The 22,818-nt window shown below is 36.6% G+C and overlaps 3 pseudogenes across 3 annotated transcripts; all 3 read right to left on the bottom strand.

Annotated features, from left to right (window-relative positions):
• Positions 1-4,307: 4,307 nt before the first annotated feature.
• LOC125217901 (uncharacterized) lies at positions 4,308-7,878 on the bottom strand (annotated as a pseudogene). The gene is made up of 3 exons (XR_016135782.1): positions 6,543-7,878; positions 6,191-6,262; positions 4,308-5,814 (listed from the first exon to the last, which is right to left on the bottom strand). The product of XR_016135782.1 is annotated as an uncharacterized LOC125217901 (transcript).
• An 8,988-nt stretch (positions 7,879-16,866) lies between these two features.
• On the bottom strand, positions 16,867-19,861 carry LOC148932022 (receptor-like protein 9DC3; annotated as a pseudogene). The gene is made up of 2 exons (XR_016135281.1): positions 19,708-19,861; positions 16,867-19,465 (listed from the first exon to the last, which is right to left on the bottom strand). The product of XR_016135281.1 is annotated as a receptor-like protein 9DC3 (transcript).
• Positions 19,796-20,993, bottom strand: LOC125202749 (uncharacterized; annotated as a pseudogene). Its single transcript, XR_016135282.1, has 4 exons — positions 20,440-20,993; positions 20,214-20,357; positions 19,988-20,126; positions 19,796-19,922 (listed from the first exon to the last, which is right to left on the bottom strand). The product of XR_016135282.1 is annotated as an uncharacterized LOC125202749 (transcript).
• Between the last annotated feature and the right edge of the window lie 1,825 nt (positions 20,994-22,818).

Genomic DNA, 22,818 nt, shown 5'->3' with positions numbered 1-22,818 from the left:
TCAAGTACCTTAATCGGACTAAGGACTATGTTCTAGTTTACAATGTAGCCGAGCTCTGTCCTTAAGGATATACAGATTCAGATTTTCAAGCTGATGTAGATTCGAGAAAATCAACTTCCGGATATGTGTTTACCTTAGGAGGTGGAGCTGTAATTTGGAAGAGTGTAAAGCAGAAATGCATTGCAGACTCTACCATGGAAGCCGAGTATGTGGCCGCTTCGGAGGCTGCAAAAGAGGCTGTATGGCTTAAGAACTTCCTTCTGGACTTAGGTGTGGTTGCGAATATGCCCAAGAGTATCACCATTTATTGTGATAATTCTGGTGCTGTCGCAAATTCGAGGGAACCACGGGCTCATAAGGCGAGCAAGCACATAGAGAGGAAGTATCATATCATTCGAGATATAGTGCAGAGAGGAGACATAAAAGTGGTCAAGATTGAGTCAGAAAACAACCTGGTAGATCCTTTCAAGAAGGCATTAGCGGTAAAGCCGTATGAAAGCCATGTTGATGGAATGGGAGTTCGACTAATTCAATACCTCAATCCGCTTTCAGTATAAGTGGGAGAATTAGACGTTAGCACATTTTTGTATACTCGAAAGTGTTTTGAGTATAAGTGGGAGATTGTTAGAGTTTGTATACTAGAAATCATGTTTCGAGTGATTGAATACTGTAAAACTCTTATTTTAATTTTCAATGAATAAAACATATTATTTTTGTCATAATGTTGTTATGTTTTACATTTAATGGATGTTAATGCATGTTTAAATGTATAAGTTAACTTAACAAAGTCTAAGTCTTTGTTTTAGTAGACACGGTCAGTTCTAAAAAAAGAAAAAGATGAATTTCACAACCTAGTTGGAATTTGACTATCCATCGAGAAAGGTTGCAATGTCAGTCCGCATATTTCTAAGCCTTATTGAAATAAGATGACATTGGTGTGGTATAGCACTGAACGGATCTAACAGCGAGACTTGACCTTATGCTATCTACTGAAAGGCGAGGTCTTGATAAATATTTGTTTCTTAATCAATGTAGGTTAGCATTGAGCATACGGTATTGATTATGCATTACTTTGACTTATCAAATGGTGCGGGTTTTTCGTAACCCAATGATCCAGATATATTGGGTAGTGGTGATCAATATCTAGCGGTGCTAGGATTGCTATTATATTGAATCGTGCGCGAGCCGAGTCTCGTTTGATAATGTCCTCAAGAGGAGCGCGAAACAAGGTTTTATTATTCGGAACCTAACTAGTTAGAGTTTGATTACTCTATGAATAATAAATAAGCGTTTCATGCTAAGTCCACTCTTGGAATTAATAAGAAGTTCATTAATTAATTAATGGACATTTTTATCTTAAGCGCGGGAAATGAAAGTTAAACGGAAACTCGGATTACTTGTAATTTCGGATTTGGATGGGGAGAGTTCAATATTACTTCGGTAGTGGCTGCTCGTAGTATTCCAATTATAACTTATATTAAATTGTGGGTTCAATTTAATTAGTAAAAAGTAAATTGGATGAGCCCATATCCAAAACCTTCCATAGATCCCTGTCTGGGCCCAAAAGGATCTTAATATAAATAGGAGAATAAAGGAGACTAAATAATCACAATTTTTATTCCTAAAATTTTCAAAAATTTCGAACTCTCCAACTGTGGAGGATTTCGAATTCTTCACCTTTCTCAAAAGGATTTCTTCTGTCTTCTTTGTTTAAGTTCTAGTATTCTAGTAAGATCAGCCCACACTGATATTGAAGTACAGTTCGGGAACCAGAGAGAAGATTTGTGGTCTAGTATTCAAAGCATCACGTGGAGAATAAGCTAGCCATCTTCAATTCTTTGGAGAATTAATTAGGTATTTTTCCTGCTCCGTAGAAAAGCATGTTTTAGGTTTCAATATTCTTAAAGCATGATCAATTCAAGTTATGAGCATGATACATGTGAGAATTACGCGAATAGATTTTGTCTAAATAATCTTCTAAATAGATCTGATTATTATGTGATTTATTGGTGTGATTAATAATTGTTAAATTATGATAATCCATGTATGACACACCGTTTCTGCTGTCAGTTCCATCAATTAATTAGCCTATGATTTTATTTGGATATTTTACGGAGTAGAATAAAATATCACGGAGCAGAATAAAATAAATTCTCCCAAAAAGAATATGGACTAGGCGATTTTTTTTTTATTCCTCTTCCACAAGGAATTTAATTAAATTCCTAATTTAAATAGGATATGACAAGATCTCCTTAGATATGGTAAGATATGCTAGAATATTTATATTTATTCATGGAAGAGAATAAATAAGGGATCAAATAATATAATAAAATAATTCTTTCTCCCATAAATAGGAGATTTTCGAAATCTTCATGATGTAGGCATAGGGGTCGAAAATTCCATGGAGGAATTAGAGAATATTTGGACTTTGGATTTAATTTGGATAAATATCCCAAGCAATTAATTAAATCCAAGTAAAAATAGGATTTCTTCTCCAATAATAATAGGGGTCGAAAATTCCAATAAAATTTGTAGGATATTTATGAAAATCCTATTTAGTCTCACTCATCCCTTGGAAAATAATTCGCCACAATATATTTCACTCCGCATCAAATATTCACACAATCATTTCACAATCAACCATTTTTACTTCCACCTCATATTCTCAACACATTGACCTTTCAACGGCCACATCATATTTTCCACATCTTTGACAGTTCAACGGCCACGTCATATACTCAACATATTTGACTATTCAAATAAATCTCAACTCCAAATCGCAATTAGGTCACAAGGAAAAATCATGCAATTAATTCACTCATCAATTAATCCACATAATTCATAGCATTAAAAGCATTTAATGCAAAAAATTTATGACTCGAAAATTAGGGTTCGAAAAAGTGGGGTGTTACATTATATGTACTATTATGATTGCACTTTTTTAAAAGATTTATGATAATATAAAATTAAGATCTTAATTTTTTTAGTTTTAGAATTTTATTTTCGTAAATTCATTGAAAATTCGGAATGCAACATGAACAAAGAATTACAAAAATTAAGAGATGGGACTTACAAAATGTTGATAAGGGAAAAACAACAACAATGCATAAATTTGGATTTGTTCTCAACTATCAAATAATGAAAACGATTTTGTAAAATTGTATCTTATGCCATAGCCGGAGAGTTTTATGTAGGTGTTACCGTCAATAAATTAAACAATATTGTCTATTCATAAAGCACACGACATTGTTTGGTTGAAAAATATGAACAATATACTACCCGTATAGGTGATAATAATTTTTTTATTATAAAATAATTATGAACAAATTCAAACTTCAAATTATTTTGGTTGATTTTTAAAATTGCGGGACTTGCTAGAATTTGACCAAACCCCGTATTTTGTTTTTGACAATTTGCCTTGCTATTCAATCACTACTTTATTAGTGAATTTCAGAATAAATTTATAAATTGTTTGGGTTAATAATATTTTATGTACAAAACTTTTAGTGTTTTGCATAACATACTCCATCCTTCCTAGAAATTTTGTCACTTATTTTCAATTTCGTCCATCTCACAAAATTTGTCATATTCAACTTTTATTAATTTGGTAATGGATCACACATACTATTAACTCATTGTCACTCACATTTATTATAAAACTAATAGTAGTACTATAAAAAAGTAGGACTCACATGATACTAACTTTTTCTATACACTTTCCATTAAATTAATTAAAACTGGTGACAAGTCAAAACACGAAAAATTTTGTGCGACAAAGGGAATAAAATATGATGAATAAAAGTTAATCCAACGCATGCATGCATAAGAATTGTCTTCATTCAATTATAATACCCTTGAGCTATTTGAACAAGCACATCTTGTGCTATGCAATACACTTCATAGTTTGAACTTTTAAAATTTACAAATTAATCTAAATTCTGATGTGATGTTCACTTTATGTAGAACTTCGGAGTTTGAGTTTTTTTTTTTTTCTTAGGGTGTATTTTTAATAAGACAATTGAAAGCTTATATATGTTTAATTTTCCAAACTATTTACTCATCAATTTTCCTATAGCACAAATTATTTTTTACTTCCTCGGTCCCAAGAAAGATAATCGTTCTTTAGGCAGCACAAGATTTTAGGTAGTTTTATTTTATGAGTTAGATGGTGAGAATAAACTAAGAGAAATTAAATAAAGTAGATAAAAAAGGTTTTTATTTTAATAATGGATAGAACAAATTAAAAAGGAAAGCGAGTCATCATTTGTGGATAAGGGAGTACTAGTTTGCAAAATACACAACATAAATTAACTTTAATTCTTAACATAATTTTATACACTGCAACAACTCCAAATTTGAAATTGAACACAACCACAGAAGTAGAAACACAACTCGAACACAAGCTCTCATGAAATCCAAAAACGTAAAAAAAAGTAATTCGAAACAACCAAGGAAAGAGTCCCAAATTAAACACAAGGAAAGCACACAACCCTCCTTTTTTCTTTAGATCTAAGTTCCCCTTTGTGTTAGTGCAGCTCTGTTGTTTCTTTTCTTCGTCTTATATGTATAACCAACCCCAAAAAAGAATTCCACTAACCATCTTGGCCTTCCACTCCTTATAATCATGTATCCAATTCCAATCCCAACTACGAATCCACTTCCATATCCCATCACAACACATCGCCAACCAAATCCATCTATGATTTCATATTTATCATCACCCTCTTCTTCTGCAGACTGCATCAATTGCCCATCATCATCTTTGCATTTTCTTGTCAATGGAAGTCCACACAATCCCAAGTTTCCCATATATGAATCATTCTCAAATGTGGAGAATTGATTGGATCGCGGTATTTTCCCAACAAGATTGTTTATTGAAAGGTTTAATTTCGCAAGAAATGTCAACCTTGTCAATTCACTTGGAATTTCTCCATCCAGTTTGTTTGTTGACAAATCCAACGATTCGAGGTCACTCAAGGTTCCAAGAGATGAAGGTATATGTCCTATGAGGCTATTGTGTGATAGGTTCAAGTATTTGAGAATCTTAAGATTTCCTATGGAAGGTGGAATATTCCCAAAGAATCTATTGGAGGACAAATCAATTGTTGTGAAGGTTTCAAGTAGTCTTTTCAATAACTGATCTTGACCTTTCAAAGTGACTATCATATCCACAAAATATAGATAATAGTTGTCGTCAACCTCGTTTTTTTTTTGTGTCATAGAAACTCTTTGTGCCCTCTCTATGCTTTTCCTCTATCATTGCTCTGAAATTCTTGAAATACCTTTCAGGCAGAGAGCCTACAAATGCATTATGAGATATATCTAGAACTTGTAACATAGGAAATGGAAGTTTCGTTGGTGAAGGAAGTGATAAGTTGCCATCAAACTTATTAGACTTCAACACTAGCACTTTAAGCTTGGGAAGGCGTTCCATCCAAAAGGGAAATTCGTCTTGTATACTATTATTTCCAATGTCGAGACCCCTTAGCCTTCGGCAATTGATTAAGGATTTAGGTAATCGTCCGTGGAATTTGTTACTACCCAAATTGATGGACATGAGATTACATTTCTTAGAAAGGGTGGATGGCATGAGGCCACTAAATTGATTTTCGTTTAGGTGAAAGATGGTCAATGATCTGCTAAAGTTTCGGAAGCACCGCGGCAGTCTTCCTTCCAAAGTATTATTTGAGAGAAGAAGATCAAAAAGGTGTGGCAACTTGCAGATGGATGATGGGAGCTCACCATTTAATTTGTTGGAAGAGAGTTGTAACAACTCCAGATTTGAAAGATTTCCGATTGTGGATGGTATTGGACCTTCAAACAATTTATGTGGAAGATAAAAGAAGGATATAAATAAAATATATTCATACCTAAAATACACATGCATGGCATTCTACTCTTAGTAACAATATGTTTGTTATCTGCATTAGACCCCACATACCATTAGAGGCCCATATTTCCATTTTTGCCCATTTACAAATAGGAGTGTCGATTCATTTTTACTATAAATGATAATAGACCCCATATATCACTCACTCATTCCACTCACATTTGATTTAAAAGAAATGGTACTCCTTATAGTGGACGGAGGGAGTAACATTTTGTGGTAGAGGGAGGGCACAAAATCTATATATTTGTTGTCAAGATTATTCAAGATATGTCAAGTAGTAGATAGGGGATGAAAGCTCACCATTTAATTTGTTGGAAGAGAGATATAAGAAACCCAGACTTGAAAGATTTCCAATGGTGGATGGTATTGGACCTATAAACAATTTATTTTAAAGTCAAATAAGAATATAAATCAAAATTCTTATACTTTTAAAATACGTAGATGCAAAACATTTTAATAGCAAATTTATGAGTAATGCATTGCATTTTTAAAAAAAGTATTTAATTCAAACTGATGATCGTTGCAAACCGGTATTAAAAAGAATAAGAAATTCACTAAGGATATGTCAAGTTGAAAATTAATTAGTATATTGCAAGTGAAACCATTATTGCCAAGGAATATAAAGCATTGTTTTCCAAGTTCCATTGTTCACCTGAAAAGTTATTGGTTGAAAGGTATAGCGTATCCAAATTTTGTAGGTTTCCTATCTCTGGTGGGATGCTGCCTGAAAACGAGTTATTAGAGAGATTCAGATAATCGAGGTTTGTGAGCAAGCCTATTTCTGATGGAAGTTCCCCACTGAATTCATTGTCTTCGATTGCTAGCCAGATTAATTTTCTCCAACTCGTAATGAAACGTGGCAATATTTCACCAGTCAGGCTATTCCCAAATAGTCTCAACTCAGATAAATTGGCCAGATTTGATAAGGATGGCGGTAATGGCCCCGAGAGTGAATTCAGGGATAAATCTAAGTAGGTCAGCTTGTTACACAGGCCGAGCTCTCGGGGAATGGAGGAATTGAAGTTGTTCATTCGAAGATCTAGTCTTTGGATATTCGTGAGTAGGCCTACAGAAGGAGGGATTTCTCCTATAAATGAATTATTGTACAGCTCTAGATTTTGCAGGCTTGGAATAAGGCTTACTGAATCAAGAATGTTGCCAGAGAATAAGTTGTTGGCAAGGCTAAGATCCTTCAACTTGGAGAGGTTAGTGATATTTGGTGACAGGGGGCCTTGAAAACCATTGCTGCTGAGGTGAAGATATTCAAGTTTAACCAAATTGGTGAACAATGATTCAGGAATTTGGCCTGTGAAGTTGTTTTGTGACAAATCAAGAAAAGTAAGGTTGAGACATGTGGTTATGAAGTGTGGGAATTCCAAGGTGAGTTCATTGAGATAGAGATTAAGGTGTGTTAGGAAAGGGAAAGTGGGAAATCGAGACCAGTCAGGAGTTTCAAAGAGATTAACGCCCAAATCCAAGAAGCGCACCTTGCTCAGATTGCCAATCTGATATGGGATTTCTCCATCCATAGAGTTGTAGGAGATGCTCAGGTATCGAAGCTCTGTCAAGCGGCCGATCTCTGGTGGAATGGCGCCCGAAAACAGATTGGTGGAGAGGTCCAAGATAGTGAGGCTTGTGAGGTTGCCAAGAGCAGCTGGTATGGAACCGTTGAGAGCATTCCAACTGAGGTTAAAAGTGGTGAGATTCAACAATGCAGTGAAATGGAACAGGTCCAATGTCCCTGCAAGGTCTGCACCGGAGAGATCAATACCAGAGACAGATCCCTCGTCGTTGCAGTGAATGCCAATCCATCTGCAGTGGTTGCTGATGTTGTTGATGGACCAAGAGTCGAGAGAAGCAGAAGATGATAGGCTGGATTTCCATCTCATCAAAGCCTCTGCTTCACTTGTTGTTGCTCTTGAAGGAAACAAACATAGACTCAGTGTTATGAGAGAAAGATATGTAAGAAAAAGGTATGTTGTTTTCATTGCTGATGTTTTTGCCTATCTACTCTGCTTCATTTGCCTATTTATATGCAAACTAGGAGATGACCTTTAACTCAAAAATAAAATAATATATTCCAACAATAATGAGTAAAAACAATAAACTGAAACAAAAAGTTAGGATTAAAAAACACGGCAAAGTTAGGCGTGTTGAATGGTTACACGGCAAACTACTTTTGAAAAGAAATGATTGAATGGGAAACATAATTGTGTACAAGATTTTAAGTGAATCACATATTCTTTTCCATGGAATAGTCAAGCTTTTTTATTGGTGATATGACTAAAAGTTGTTTACATTCAATGAGTCAAATTTGTGATTTATTCCTATATTACATTTATATTAAGACCACATGAGGTATGATACTACAAATACTTTATTTAAAACCATTTAGTTTATGTTCAGATCACATGAGGTCTAATATATTATTCCTATATTACATTTATATTTAGAATAAACCATTTATAGTTCATTTTGAGAAGGCGTTGGAGGATAAGCTACATAGAAAATAACTTTATAATAACAAATACAATAAAGTTCAAAATTGATCGCGTACATTTGCCTATATAAACTTTTTGGTCCTATACTGTAACATCTGCAATTTTTGGATATTAAATTTTTTTTATGAACGCGAGAGTTAAAGGAATTTTCTGAAAATAATATTTAAATTCTTGCGGAGCAAGGAATTAAATATGAGATTTGCACGAATAATATTTTTGGAGCACGATGTTCTTTTAATTCTTTATGAACCTAACAAAATACGAACCTTGTGTAAGTAATCAAGTGGATGTGGTGATGAATTATTGTAGTACTTGGCGTAACACCAAGTGACTAATTATTGTTGATTGCGTGAAGGGAAGTGCATACGTTGATTAAATAGTCATACTTGTGTAGTGTGATTTGTTTTGTTGAGAGAAATAATTGCTTCTTGTGGAAATTAATTAAAGTGTAATCAGCGTATTTAAATTTGAGGATTAATCTTGAAATTTATATTTGAAACAACACCAAATATTAGTTGGACTGCATTTGGCAAATTTAATACTATTTTTTTGTTGGGAGCGGGAGGGATGTAGCCAGATATTCTATCTAGATGGGGCAAAAATATACATAAAGACATTTTAGTACATTAAGAAAAGACAAAAATAAGAATATTTAAAATAAATTTAAAATTAACTATTAAAAGAGATAGTGAATTTTTCGGCAGTTCGTTTTCATACAATCGGAGTGGTTTCGGTGGTGAAGGGAGGGAAAGAGAGAGAAAGAGAGATGAGCGAGTACCGAAAGTGACGGAAGGGAGTAACTTTTTGTTGGACTTTTTTTTTCTTTTTGATTTTTTGAGTTAGGCCTCTTTCTTTTGTCACTTTGGGCCACTCTTTTTGGGCTACTAATTAAATTGGAGGAATAAGATGGGCTAGTTAGGCTGGAAATAAAAGTTCTAGGGCCAGTTTAATTAAATCATTAGGCTGTTTTCAGTTAAGTAATACTCCCTCCGTCCCACATTTATAGTAACATTTAGTAATGGCATGAGTTTTAATGAATTGGTGGAGTGTGTAATTAATGAAGTGAGAGGTGGAGTGTGTAATAAATGAAGTGAGATGGTGGAGTGAGATGATGGAGTGTGTAATAAATGAAGTGAGATGATAAAGTATGTAATAAATGAAGTGAGTTGGTTGAAGGTGGGTCCCTCTTTGACTTTTTGGTTTTTTATTTTTGTTTTGATTTATTTTAATGTAGATAATGACATTTGGGTGTAATTTTATTAAATAATGAGGTAAAATTTTATGTCCAAATATGATAAATTTTAAATGTTACTCCAAATGTGGGACGGAGTTTTATGGCAAAATGTTACTACAAATCTGGAACGGAGGGAGTAATGTAATACCGTATTATATTTTCCCAGTCAAGTCTCACTATAAAAATGAGTCAAGGTTCCGCAATCAAACTTAATTGTGGAGTGTGATTGGGGCTAAGGCTGAAGGTACGAAGACTATTAACAAGTCTTGTTTAGTGAAACCACTAGCGGATTCAGCTCATAACAAGGGGTACAACTGTACACCCAAATAGTTGATTACTTAATACTCCCTCCGTCCCACATAATTTTACCCAATATTCCATTTTAGGCAATCCCATATAATTTTACCCATTTCATTTTTACCATTTTTGGTAGTGGACTCCATATTCCACTAACTCATTTCTACTTACATTTTATTATAAAACTAATACTTTAAAAGTAGGACCCACATCCCACCAACTATTTCAACTCACTTTCCATTACATTTCTTAAAATTCGTGCCGGATCAAAATGTGTAAAATTATGTGAGACGGAGAGAGTACCATATTGAGACTAATATTACCAAAAGAGTTAGTGGTGCGGCTCGAACTAGAGTTCGACCCCAGCGAAGTACAATTCAAGAATTGCTTTGAACTTTTATTATTCTCTTCTCTATTTGAGATACTTATTCCATTTTACATAGTATTGCTTTGAACTTTTATCATTCTTTTCTCTATTTGAGATACTTATTCCATTTTACATAATATATAGTTTTTATATTTTAGATATAGTTTATTTTCTTCCTTTTTTAGTACTCCTCCATCCCACAAAAGATGTCACACTTGTGGGACGGCACGAGATTTTAAGAGGTTTTGTTTTGTGTGTTAAATGGAGAGAGAAAATATAATTTTTATATTCATGTGAGAGAGAATTTTTCCAAAAAGGGAAATGTGACATCTTTTGTGGGCACTGACGGATCTACACCAGGACAAGGGGGTACAAGTGTACCCCCAAAATATTGAAATAATACTATATATTATTATACGTCCCCCAAAAAATCAAATTGAACTTTGTTTTCCACCGGTAGAATGGTCGCCATAAGGCCTTACATCCTTCTGAAAGATACGGGTTCAACACCCACGGAGAGCATTTTTAAATACATCTTAATACAAATAATATGTCTTCTTTAATGGTACAAGTTGTATTTTACGGTTATATTTTTCCGTTCTCTTTAATACCACTATTCCACTAATCTTTGTTTTATGAATCTATTAGTTATACATTTCAAAAACATAATTCATTCAATGTTTTCTTATAAAACATTTCATTTTCTACTAATATATTAAAAAAAATTCTATATTTTCTCTGATTCTTTTATAAAATATCTTAATTTTTATAATTTCTAATGCATTCAAGTTTTCTTGTAAAGTACTCCATTTTTTTAATCATATCTCAATAATTTTGTAAAGTATTTTAGTTTTCTTATAGTGCATTTGGTATTTCTATCTTTTGTGTTTCTAATGAATATATTATGTTTTTTAAAACAACTAAATTTTTTCTTAAATAATCGAAAAGATGATTTATCATAAAAAGTAAAATATTGTGCAAAAATATATAAATTATCCTTAATATATGATCTAATAACTTCCATTTTAGAAAGTCGAAGTTATTCAAGTAATAACACTATAAAGTAGTAATTCATTTTTATATACTCCTACAAAAATCATTTACTAGAAAGTAATTCATTTTTATATACACAAGTCATTCAGTAGTTGTACTAGAAAATAATTTTTTTTTATTTATAATGAAGTTTCTTAACGAAAAAATGATAACATATTAAAGTGAAGATAAAAGACCGATTTTAAAGCTCGAAGTCGGTATAATTATTTTTCGTACCCCTGAATAAAAATCCTGAATCCGCCATTGTTTGTGGGACAAACTAAAAAGGAAAGTGTGACATCTTTTGTGGGACGGAGAGAGTACTATTATTTGAAAATTAGCGAAACTTTTGACTAGTACTGTTATTTGAAAATTAGCGAAACTTTTGACTAAGTGTTTTTAAATTAATCTTCAGCCCATATACCGAGAGATTATTTGCTGCAGCAATACTCGTAGAAAATAGAATATGTATAGTCATTTTGAATTACTCTTCTGCCTTTTAACCGTGAGTTTACTTGATGCAACGAATTAGCAAAATATTACTAATACAGTCTCCGTTCAAGCAGCGAAAATATCAACTTATTGTTTATACTCTCTTCATTGCGTTTCCTAAACCCTTCATTGCATTTCTTAAATGTGTGCCGAATTAAAAAATAATATTTATTCATGATCTGATGTATTAACTTTCTTGGAGTGTGATTGGAGTGTCTTATCCTTTTTGACTTGTCGGTTCAAGTCATTAATTGTTTTGGGTATTTAAAAATATTTGGTTAAGAAAATACTCCCACTGGGAAAATTATTTTATTTAGGGCCAAATTACCTGATACTAATATTTTGGGGATTTTGGAAAATTAGAGTGGTCATGGAAAATATAAATCAGCCCAAGTTTGTATTCTAAACAAAAGGCCATAACATTGCTCCACGACTCGATCTAACGGAATATCATGATATTTGCATAAATTTGAAATGTAAAAGGAAACCGTGAACAAACTTCATAAAAATTCCTAAAACACATTCTTCCACACATACAGCATTGAATTTTTTCATTGACGATTGAAGCAAAATGAGAAATTGAGATAGCAGGGAATAACACTTGCTCTAAGATCACGGATTCTGTAAACACCGGCTAGTAAAGCTGAATTAGACGATGGAAATATGGAATTCCGATGGCCGTAGGGTTGGAGATTAGGGGTTGTATGTAATTATTGTCGGTTGATTTAATACATAAATATTTTACAAGAACGACTATATAATATTCCTATAAAATAACCAATTAAATATACAAAAACGTATGTGTATACTACTTTTTAAAAACTAACTGAAGGAATGAATGCAAGCTGTTCGATCTATTGCTTCGGTGAATTCCTTGGATCTGAATAGCAGTAGTTTGTGTATGGTTTTGTTATCGAACCGAAGCTACTCGCAGTTATTGAACAAAACACATCAACTGCCGTTTTGATCAGAATCTATCCCTCACTCTTCTGTGCACATCAGGTGTTTGATGGTTTGTTGAATCGAAGCCGTTTGATGCTAAATTCTGTTTCTGTTCGTTTGTGTGTGTTTTCAATCGATTGATACGACGAACTTCTTGTCAAAACGCGCAAATCACATCAGCTGCGTTTTTCTCAATTGTTTGTGTTGTTTCAAACTCACAAATCTCACACTCTTGAAGAAGCAGATGGCCGAATGAAAGAACTTGAATATCCTATCGATGATAATCACCCAATATTTTATAAAGATAAAAATTAGTAGCTATCCACTAAACATGATCTGCATAAGCCTCTAAACTACTAACACACTAACTACACCACTAATAATGTTACAGAATAGATCCTTTGGAGTAGGATCTTACTCCTTAACAAAGCTCAAGTAGAATTCTTACGAAAAGGAAACTCACAAGATATAAAAACTGGGATTAGTTGTTCAATGATTTCCTCAAGGAGGAGTACACAATTTATAAGAAGCTGCAACTAACCACTACTACGAAAAGGAGACGTGCTATCTATCCACTAAAGGAAATGGGAAAATGCAATAACTAACTAAGAAATGGAAACGTGGAAATGGGAAATGCAATACTATGAATAACCAACTAATTAACCATAAGAGAACACGTTCAGTCATGCGTGGCGGTTCCCAAACTCAGCACGTAATCCTTCAAATATGTGGGCTGTTTTCCGGCACGGGCTGATCGACGATGGGCTTCTGCTATCGGGCCTCTGATTGGATTCCTAAGTGCAGCTGCTTGCTCTGTTTCTTCAGCTGATGGTTGTTGGGCCTGAATCAATGGGCTCTCGGTAACATCCCCCTCTGGTTGAAGAACCACCTTGTCCTCAAGGTGAAGATCAGGAAATCGAATGAGTAATTGCTCAATGGGCTCCCAAGAGGCATCATCGAGCGATCCATCTGACCACTGAATTAGCCATTGACGCTCATGCTTCCCATTCTTCAGAATAGTGCGTTCTCGAACTGCCGCAATAGGGATGGAGAGGGGGCGATCCTCAATAAAGTCTATCGGAATCGATTGAACCACAGGTAGAGTTGAAGAAGCAACATATGGTTTGAGCAGAGATACATGGAAAACCGGGTGGATACGTGCTGACTCCGGAAGCTCGAGGCGATAAGCAACTTCGCCTACTCGTTCCACAACCTTGAATGGGCCATTTGAAAGAGTTGGACTTTAATAGATCAGTGAGAGGCGCCGCAATATGAGAATAATGGGCAATAAACCTCCGATAGTATCCCGTGAGACCTAAAAATCCCCGCAATTGTCGCACTGTTGTTGGGGTAGGCCAAGAGGTCATTGCCTCCAACTTGGCAGGATCAGCATGCAGACATCCGGCAGAAATCTGGTGACCAAGATAATCAACCTTAGTTTGACCAAATGAGCACTTTGAAAGCTTGACACAAAAATGATTCTCCAATAAAACAGATAATGTCGCTTCCAAATGTTGGAGATGGAGGTCGAGGGTGGCGCTGTAAATTAATATATCGTCAAAGAAGACGATTATAAACTGCCGGAGGAATGGCCGAAACAGACGGTTCATGCAAGCCTGAAATGTTGAAGGAGCATTCGTCAATCCGAAGGGCATGACAAGAAACTCATAGTGGCCTTCGTGAGTTCGAAACGCAGTCTTATGAGAGTCACGATCATGCATGCGAATTTGATGGTAACCGGAACGGAGATCGAGCTTTGTAAAAAACTGCGCCGCACCAAGTTCATCAAAGAGTTCATCAGCCGTCGGTATTGGGAAGTGGTCCGGTACGGTGACTGCATTAAGAGCTCGATAATCCACACAGAAGCGAAACGTACCATCCTTCTTTTTAACGAGCAGAACGGGTGAGGAGAATGGGCTGCGGCTAGGACGAATAAGCCCTTGGTCCAGCATCTCTTGAACCATTTTCTCAATTTCACACTTCTGGAAATGAGGATATCTATACGGCCGTACATGAACCGGGGAAGTACCAGTTTTAAGGAATACCCTATGATCAAATAGTCGTCGCGGTGGTAATCCTTGGGGAGGATTGAAAACTGGTGCATGTGCCAGCAATACCTCACGAACGGAGGGATGGAGATCCGCGGGAAGATCTGAAGGCTGCAACAGTTGTGGTGCTGACCGAGGAAGCACAATAATTTCATAGCAGGCTGATAGGGACTCTGAATCTGCTAATGAAAATAAGTGATTCATCGAAATCTGGCGCGGAGGGGTTGTATCACCACGCAGCAAAACTGGAGAGTCGTGCCAATTGAATTCCATGGTGAGAGAGGCATAGTCATGAGTCACTTGTCCGAGCAATTGGAGCCATTGCACTCCGAGCACAATATCTGGCCCATGAATGGGTAGAATAAATAAATCCACCAGAAACTCGTACCCTTGAATGTGGATGCGGACCTCGAGGCATTTGTTGGTGCAAGGTAAGGAATCTCCATTTCCTACATAGACCCGAAATGGGGTAGTGGGCTGCACCGGAAGTTGGAGTTTCTCCACAATATGAGGGTGGATAAAATTGTGCGTACTGCCGCCGTCAATAAGAACATGCACTGGAGAGCCAATAACAGTGCCAGAGAGGCGGAGCGAACGTGGACTGGCGGAGGCAGAGAGACTTTGTAAGGTGGACACATCGGCGATTGGAATCTCATCTTCAGAAGGGGGCAGCGGAGTAGAGGGGTCCGAAGACTCATCATCATCACCAACAAACAAGAGCAACCTTGATTGACAACGATGATTTCGGTGCCATTTTTGATCGCACCAGTAGCACAAGCCCTGAGCATCTTTAGCTAATTTTTCGGCCGTGGTGAGGCGCCGAATGGGGCGTTCAGATCGAGGGGTAGGCAGGGGCATGTTGGTGTTGGATGTAGGTGGGGGTGAGGATAGTGAAGGAGTGGAGCTAGCTGGAGAAGACCATTGGCGGCGTTGGGGATTTGTGGCTGCCGAAATAGTATCCACATATTGAGCAGAGAGCTCACGAGCCAAGGCAAAAGCCGCAGCTAGAGAAGTTGGCCGACGAAGATTAAGGTCGCGGCGCAGAAGAGGTTTGAGGCCCGCAATAAATACTGAGACCAAAGCTGGCTCAGAAACACCGCTAATCTTGTTGAGCAACCTTTCGAACTCTGTTTGATAGGCGAGTACGGTGGAGGTTTGTTGCAGCTTGGAGAGGGCCCCAAAATAATCTTCAAAGTGGCCAGGGTCAAAGCGAAGGCGGACTTGAGCAACAAAATCATCCCAAGAAGAAAGGACGATGTTGTTACGAACCCATTGAAACCATTCAGATGCCGGGCCCTCGAGGAGTAGACCGACCAAGCGAAGGCGCTCAGTTGGGGCTGTGGCATAAAAGTCGAAATATTCCGAGATACGGAAAAGCCAGCCAGTGGGGTCTTGGCCATCAAATTTGGGTGCGTCGAGGCGAAGCTGGGAGCTGCGGATGGCTGTTGAGTCATGTGTAGTGTGCGGAGGAAAGGTGGAATGAACAGGCTGAAATGGGTGGTGCATGAGCTGGGGATGATGGAGTGTGACTGAGGTATGAGGGTGGTAAATTGAGCTAAAGTCAGGAATTGTGGGGATTGGGTGTGTGGTGGAGAAGAGAGGAGTGTGTTGGTGCGGGGTAAATGATGTCGTGGAAGGCCGAACAATTTGAGGTGATGAAGCATAGGAAAAGGGAGGTGGTGGTAGTGATGAGTGATATAGAGCAATTAATTGATCGAGGCGTTGCGTGAATGTCGACGCGAGCGATTCAATTTGTGTGTTGGTGGAGAGTTGTAGGCGATCGAAGTGGTGCTGGATTGGAAGGGGAAGAGACGGAAATTGCTCCGAGTTTGGAGTGGGGGTGTGGCTGGGAGTATTGGAGTTGTGACTGGGAGTATTGGGTGTGTGGTTGGGATTGGCTGATGTATTAACCATGGTGGATGTTTTAGGTGGGGGAGGTGATTTTGATTGCATTATCTCTCAATGAAAGCACCAAATTGTTACAGAATAGATCCTTTGGAGTAGGATCTTACTCCTTAACAAAGCTCAAGTAGAATTCTTACGAAAAGGAAACTCACAAGATATAAAAACTGGGATTAGTTGTTCAATGATTTCCTCAAGGAGTACACAATTTATAAGAAGCTGCAACTAACCACTACTACGAAAAGGAGACGTGCTATCTATCCACTAAAGGAAATGGGAAAATGCAATAACTAACTAAGAAATGGAAACGTGGAAATGGGAAATGCAATACTATGAATAACCAACTAATTAACCATCAGAGAACACGTTCAGTCATGCGTGGCGGTTCCCAAACTCAGCACGTAATCCTTCAAATATGTGGGCTGTTTTCCGGCACGGGCTGATCGACGATGGGCTTCTGCTATCGGGCCTCTGATTGGATTCCTAAGTGCAGCTGCTTGCTCTGTTTCTTCAGCTGATGGTTGTTGGGCCTGAATCAATGGGCTCTCGGTAACAAATAACATTCCTAAAAAATAGAGTTTTTTCTCTTCGATAAAATTAAACTATTGTTTCTCGGATATATTTCCAAAATATATATTCTCTCCGTCCCCAAAGAATATGCACTTTGGGTTCGCCACTGATTTTAATATAAAATTGGTAAAATAAGAGAGAGAAAAAAAATAGTTAAAGTATTGTTAGTGGAGAATATGTCTCTCTCATTAGAGAGAAAAAACATTCTAAAATTAGAAAGTGTATATTCTTGTGGGACGGACTAAAAAAGAAAGAGCGCATATTCTTGTGGGATGAGGGAGTATAACTTTCCGGGCATGACATCATGTAGCATTTTATGGGCTGAGGGAGTAAGTACTACTCAACTATTTCAAACCAAGAAAGAAAAGTCATTGGGAGAATCAGCAAACACAAACAGCCACCGTGAAGAAACTCATAGAGCAGTTATAAAATGCAGAACAGAATCATTTCAATCTTCATATTAACAGCATGCTAATTGCTAAGGACATCATAAAAACAGAGGAATATTGATATGGAGGATTTCTGCGAAAATTTGGCCCTGCATTTAATAAAAAAATCCTTCTGGGCTTAGAAATATATGGTTAAGAAATTGGAATTTAATTTGGGCCGAATTCCTTATGGGCTTTCACGAAATTGGAAAAATAAAAAATATAAACGAGCCCAATTTGTACTTTAATTATATGACCTTGAGAAAATATTAGGTAGAAGAAATACCGAAGTAGAGAGACAATCTTTTGAAAGAGAGATTCAAGAAAATACTTAATAATTAGTAATAAACTAAACGAAGAGAAAATAAAATAGGATTGATTCTTTAAAAGTTTTGGCTGTTAAAAGTTCACATAGGAATAGAAAACACAACTCAAACAAAAGTTCTTTTGAACACAACCAAGAATTCCATATAAAACACAGTGTTCTCTTTTTTGGCTTAGTTATCAAGTTCTCTTTTTGGCTTAGTATCAAGTTCCGCTGCGTGATGGTGCAGGTGAAGCTTTATTGCGTCTCTTCTTTGTCTTATATTTATAACCAACTCCGAAAAAGAATTCCACTAACCATGATGGCCTTCCACTCCTTATAATCATGTATCCAATTCCAATCCCAACTACGAATCCACTTCCATATCCCATCACCACACTTCGCCAACCATATCCATCTATGAATTCATATTCATCATCACCCTCTTCTTCTGCAGACTGCATCAATTGCCCATCATCATCTTTGCATTTTCTTGTCAACGGAAGTCCACACAATCCCAAGTTTCGCATATATGAATTATTCTCAAATGTGGAGCACTGATTGGATCGCGGTTTTTGCCCAACAAAATTGTTCACTGGAAGGTTTAATTTCGAAACAAATGTCAACCATGTCAATTAACTTGGAATTTCTCTATCCAATTTGTTCATTGACAAGTCCAATGATTCGAGTTCTCCCATGTTTCCAATAGATGAAGGTATATGTCCTGTGAGGCTATTGTGGGACAAGTTCAAGTATTTGAGAAATAATTCCAGAGAATCTATTGGATGACAAATCTATTGTCGTAAAGGTGTCGAATAGTCTACTCAATAACTGATCCTGACCGCCTCATCTCCAGATTTGATAGAAAGCTGTCATAATATAATCCTATGGCCTCTGCCATTGCTTTGAAATTCTTGAAATATGTTTGAGGTAGAGAGCCCACAAATTCATTATAGGATACATCTAAAACTTGCAACTTAGGAAATGAAATCTTGGTTGATGAAGGACGTGACATGTTACCACCAAACTTGTTAGACCTCAACACTAGAACTCGAAGCTCGGGAAGACCTTCCATCTAAAATGGAAATTCATCTTGTATTCTATTATTTCCAATGTCAAGCCCCTTTAGATATTGGCAGTTGTTTAAGGATCTAGGTAATCGTCCTTCCAATTTGTCGGTTCCCAAATTGATGGACACAAGCCGACAATCATTGCTAAATGTTGATGGAAGTAGACCGCTAAACTTATTCGTGTTTAAATGAAAGATCTTCATATACTGGCTAAAGTTTCCAAAGCATTGAGGAATTGTTCCTTCTAAAGTATTGTTTGAGACAATAAGTATCTCAAACCATGAAGTCAAGTTGCAGATGGAGGATGTGAGCTCACCCTCAAATTTGTTGGAAGAGAGCAATAATTCCACTAAACTTGATTGATTTCCAATGGTAGATGGTATTGGACCTTCAAACAATTTATTCGAATTATAAACATGGATATAATTCAAATTTCATCCATGTAAAAATGCACATGCATAACATATTAGCATCATGGAATAATTTACTGACTATAAGCACATGTTTGTTGTTGCATTAGATATTTGCATTGACATTGGTATATATTCATAATACTAAGATTTTAACATATCCTCTATTTTACTTATCATGTTTGTAATTAGTCATTTACGAAAAAGTTAGAAATCTTACCGCTTAAAACATTATTGTCAAGGTATAAGGCTAGCAGTTCTTTCATATTCCCAATTTCCGAGGGCAATGACCCGCTAAGTCTGTTCCTTGATAGCTGAATCCCTCCCAAAGTAGACAAATTGAAAATGGTTGGAGGCAATGGTCCGGATAACATGTTAAAACCCACGTCTAACCATTTAAATGATCAAGACGACCAATCTCTCGTGGAATAACTCCTATAAATCAAAATGATTACGAAAAGTTAGTATGGTTCTAAGATAGAAAAGTATTGCAAATTCACCTTCCACACTTCTTGAGCCGTAACTGGAGCAGAGTTGCCACGTTCCACACTTCTCTTGGGATTGATCCGCTAACTTTGTTATCATCCGACCACATCATCTCCAATTTATTAAGACCACCAATCTCTCTAGGAATAGTACCTGAAGAATAATGAAATCATGAGCAAAACGGATAAGTTTTTCAATAAAACTTGACTGATAACAAAGTTAAACTGTCAAGTTTCAAACCACTTAAACTATTACTGTCAAGCCATAAGCGGATAAGAGCCGTCATGTTCCCCACTTCTTTTGGGATTGATCCACTAAGTTTGTTGGAACCTAAACCCATGAACTCTAAATTATTAAGATGGCCAATCTCTTTCGGAATAATACCTGGACAATAATTATAAAGAAGTCATGAGACATTTACATTTGATGATAATAAAAATAGTATAGGGTAATCTTTGTTTCCAACCTGATAAATTGTTCCAGTGAAGGTCTAATTTCGTAAGGCGTGTGATGTTCCCAATTTCTCGAGGCACATGTCCGCCAAAGTTGTTGTATGAAAAGTCAAGAATCTCGAGTTGTTGACATACACCCAAGCTCAGTGGTATCTCTCCTTTCAAATGGTTGAAGGATAGCTGAAGTTCTTCGAGTCTTGAAAGTTTGTTGTGGCTGCAAATGTCCTTTGGTAGGCCACCATGAAGATGGTTCCAAATCAAATCCAGAGAAACAAGAAAAGAAAGATTTGCGATTTCTGGTGGAATGCTCCCATTGAGTCCCATCCACGAGAGATCTAAATAAGTCACCCTATTATAACGCGAATCACAAGTAACTTCTAACCATGTACACACAGAGGTCCCCGCGGTCCAATTCTTTTTTCAAATATAGTCAGGATCTGAAGGCATGAGGGGGTTTGAATGCAAGAAGTGCAGACTCATTAGTATTGATTTGATGAGAAGTAGCATGGCTATGACAAGGAAACAATATGAGTATGGAAAGAAGGAAAAATGGGAAAACTCTCTCCATGTTGTCAATGCAGTGTGCTAATTGCAATTATGTGCTAAGAAGAAAACTCTTTTTATTCAAAGCTAAAAAAATCTTTTCCAAGTCAAGTCAACTACATAGTGTGAAAGCAGATAATTATCCAGCAAATCAAATTGTTAAAGAGGATATAAAAAGTTATGGGAAATGTGTCTACACCATTATCTAGTCATATCAAAGTGGAAAAAAAATAAAAAGCTAAAGGTGGAAAAATAAAGGAAAATGAGTAAAGGGAAAATGTAAGCTCACCATTAAGCCAGCCACATCAAAATGGATAGAAAAGAGAAAGGAAGAAAACAAAAGAGATAAGATGAAGCAAAAGGAAGAAGATAATGCGTGTAATATTTTTTTTATTCAAAAATCAATTATTTTGAAGAAAAGAGAAAGAAAGAAGCATTATATATTTGTGAAAATGGGCCGAAAATTACAATGGTAAAGCCCATGTTGGGGTTTTAATATTGGGCCTCTGGTAAGGATTACTAGTATCACACCTGTGCGTTGCACGATCCATTCGATTACTATTATATTCGCGGATTCTGGAAACTGAACGGAGCTCCCACAGATGAGGCGTGAAATTGGATATGCGGCGGTGAAAGGGTGAAAACACCGGCGAGGAAAGCTGAATTAGGCGCCGGATATATGGAATTCCGATGGCCATAGGGTTGGAGATTAGGGGCTGTAGGTAAATATTGTCGGTTGTTATCAAATCTATAATGTTATTGAGATGCCATGACAAAAAACGTACGTGTGTATTTAAAAAAAAAACTAAAGGAATGACTGCAAGCTGTTCGATCTATTGCTTCAGTGAATTCGATGGTTCTGTTAACAACGGGCGCACATGCAGAGTGTTCGACACTTTGTCGAACAGAAGTAGCATATGCATGGTTTTCTTTGTCGAACAGTTATCGTATAAATATAAAATATTAAAGATGTCAACATTGATATTGTTTGACTTAAATACTAGGAATCGTCATATTTAGAGAAGGTGATAATCAAGACTAGTGGTATCTATCTAATTCAATCTCTTACATTACAATCTTTGATAAAATCTGATAACATCGTTCATGAGGGAACATGGCGAAGATCAACAACATGATTCGCAACCAAGTCACGGACAAAATGCATGTCAAGTTCAATATGTTTGGCTCTGGCATGTAAGACGGGGTTGGAAGCAAGAGCAATAGTGCTCAGATTATCAACCCAAATGACAGGAGTGGTCTGAGCTTTAATGCCAAGTTCTGATATAAGGGAGCTGAGCCATGAAACATCCGAAACAACCTGAGTAAGACTCCGATACTCAGCCTCGGTGCTCGAGCGAGAAACAACCTTTTGTTTCTTGGAAGACCATGAGATTAGATTATCACCAAAATAGACACAATATCCAGATACTGGTCGGCGATCGTCAGGGTCCGAAGCCCAATCGGAGTCAGAGAAGCCAGTTATTATTGACTTTGAAGGACGAATATGTAAACCATAGTCAAGAGTACCAGCCAAATATCTCAAAATCCTCTTCACAGTTTTCCAATGACTATCCAAAGGACATGGCATAAATTGGCTAACTTTGTTAACACTAAAACAAATCTCTGGCCGAGTTATGGTGGCATATTGTAAAGCTCCGATTACACTTCTGTAGAGCCCGCCATCAACTATGGGATCCCCTTCATACTTGCTGAGTTTGGAGTTGGAGAGCATGGGTGTTGGATATGATTTGGCATCTCGCATTTGCACCTTATTCAGCAGCTCAAGCAAGTAGGAAGCTTGACTGAGATGAAGTCCTTGAGTAGTTTTAGTTACTTCAACACCCAAAAAA

This window comes from Salvia hispanica, chromosome 2, assembly GCF_029641045.1.
Source record: "Salvia hispanica isolate PSC_SH4W2 chromosome 2, Shi_PSC_v1, whole genome shotgun sequence".
NCBI lineage: Eukaryota > Viridiplantae > Streptophyta > Magnoliopsida > Lamiales > Lamiaceae > Salvia > Salvia hispanica.
This window is presented reverse-complemented; position numbering and strand designations above follow the sequence as displayed.